At 30.7% G+C, this 2561-nt stretch overlaps 1 non-coding gene across 1 annotated transcript; it reads left to right on the top strand.

Moving 5' to 3' along the window:
- The first annotated feature begins 788 nt into the window (after nt 1-788).
- Nucleotides 789-889, top strand: LOC124898382. Its single transcript, XR_007055346.1, has one exon. It is a non-coding gene; the product is annotated as a U6 spliceosomal RNA (small nuclear RNA).
- The last annotated feature ends 1672 nt before the right edge of the window (nt 890-2561 follow it).

Genomic DNA, 2561 nt, shown 5'->3' with positions numbered 1-2561 from the left:
CCACATTACTGAGTTCCTCACAAAGAATTCCATAGGTTATTTCTAGGAAGCTACTGGTTATAGTAATCATTCAAAGAAGTTCAATGTAGGGAACTGGAATATATACAATGAAAAAACTCACTGCTCCTCTTGCTAATTTCCTTGACAAGCTATCCTGATAGATTACATGCAAAAACTCAATGCAAAAATAAATTAGAAAGACTACATGGAAGGTTTTATGACTAAATTTAACATCTATTAGTGAAGTATCCAAACACATATTTGACAAAACTCAATAGTGTCTCTAGGTCAAATTCTATATTTATATATGTATGAAAAACAAGTATATATAGATCTAGGTATGTATTTCATAATTCACTATCTTAATTCAAACCCCACAACTAATAAATTGGATATGCTATCAACAATTATCCATGAACAATCATCCTACATATGAGATTTATTTGTTATGAACATATTTTCACGCGTAATTTTAGCTACACTAAAAGGTGGGTACACTACAATAACATAATATTGGTGCAAGAACCTACCACCAACGGATTTACTTTACCCCAATCAACTACAGCCTTTATAGAGGGATATAAATCAAATGGAGGAATTGAAAAGTAATTTTTCTATGGAAAGAGACCGCAACTAAAGAAATCTTGATATTGTGGGCTGATTATCAGAGAAAGAGAACCACATGATAGAATATACTTCAAGCTCATTGACCATGCATATCCTTCAGCATAAATGTTGTACCTGCATTATTAAGAACATAATTTAACTGAATGAATACATTTTTTCTCGTTATGTTAGAAGACATTAGACAAAATTGGAATGATATAGAGAAAATTAGCATAACCCCTACACAAGGATAGAAATAAACAAAGAACTTCAATACAGTCATTTACAACATTATACAATCCTTTAGGGGTATGCAAAAGTTGATTAGAGAAATTTATTAGTAAAAATAGAATAAAGACATTGATGAATTCATTCAGCATGGAAAATTCAGAGCCATGAATCACCAAAGAAGATAAGAAATTATGGAGGTTGATCCTAGAAACTATCAATATTGGGCATGACATTTTTTATGAGCTATAAGAGTTTAAGTTATATGAACTGACGAAACTTGAACTTTTCTTTGCATTGTTAGTAGATGTAAATCTTTAATTTATGCCTAAAATGCCAAGAATATAATGTCAATTGAAGATCCAAAACCCGAATTTGTAAATAGAAACTCAAGAGATTTGTTGAAAAGCTCACTTATATCTATATTTCTTTGATAGTTTGGACCTCTCAAATCCATGCATTTATTCTTCTGTCCAATTCAATATCCATATAACATAGAACCAATAATAAACAAGATTAGGGGACTCAAATTACCAAAAAATATAATTAGTCATGAACCTGCCACATAATTCGTGCTCTCAACATTTCAGTGTTATTGCAATTAAGCAACTTTAAGCGAATAGAAGAAACTACATTTGGATTCCCTTTTCAAAATGCTACCGGTATCTTTCTTTCCCATCTTAGAGAGTTTGAACCTTGTTTGATTCTTTTAAATTCTTCATTCTATGGACTTATGTTTGTTTCAGACCTGAAAATATAAATCAGCAAAGATAAAACTAGCCTATCCAAACAACGAAAAGGCTAAAATAAAGGGTCTATCATCAGCCAAAGAATGACACTCCAATCATAATTTCAATGTAAAAGTTATCTGTCTTAGTTTTTAAGTAACTAATTCCACTTAATCTGAATGACCACCTATGATGAATGACTACACCTTCATTCCATCTCACTTATTATAGCCTATATGAAGTTGGAATCCAACTTGACTGAAATTGGTTAGATTAGGATTGTAGTATTGATTATTTACTATGTTCATTGTATTAAATGTAAATCAATGAGAACTTACCTATGGTTTAATATTTCATTAGTCGGTAAGCTGATCAAAACAGTACTGATGTGCTACATAAATTAACCAACCAACCAATCAGCCATGTACCTTCTCATGATATTGATATATATATTATATACAAAAAAATCAACAAATGTAATTTTTATTTAGATAAATTAAAGGAAATTCATATTTATATATATATATATATATATATATATATATACACACACTCTCTTACTAGCCACAGAAAGACTAATCTGGAAAAGGTATATTGAAATGATGTAGTGAGATACACTACCGAAATAGAGGCAAATGCATTGAAGCATGTTCAGTTTGATCTATTGATGACACGACTACTGCTAAATGACCAAAAACTATAGACTTAAATTAGGTCAAATAATCAACTAAAAGAAAACCTTAAAATCCCCAAATTCTGAAACAACACTGTTTAAAAATGCAAAAATCCGACTCGTCAAAGCTCTGATAGTAAATTTTCCATTTCCTTTCTACCGATCAATAACAAGATAAGTGTTGAGTTTCGATCCACTCTTATCACAACCAAATAGCAATAATAAAACTTACAGCAAGCTAAGGGAGCAACGATAGAAATCGGTTGAGGAGAAATGGGTTTTTGATCCACTTTTTATAGTTAGAGTTATGATTAAGGATAAATGGG

Source organism: Capsicum annuum, chromosome 4 (assembly GCF_002878395.1).
Source record: "Capsicum annuum cultivar UCD-10X-F1 chromosome 4, UCD10Xv1.1, whole genome shotgun sequence".
Lineage (NCBI taxonomy): Eukaryota > Viridiplantae > Streptophyta > Magnoliopsida > Solanales > Solanaceae > Capsicum > Capsicum annuum.
The sequence above is the reverse complement of the archived record's forward strand: the minus strand, read 5'-3'. Positions and strand labels throughout refer to the sequence as shown.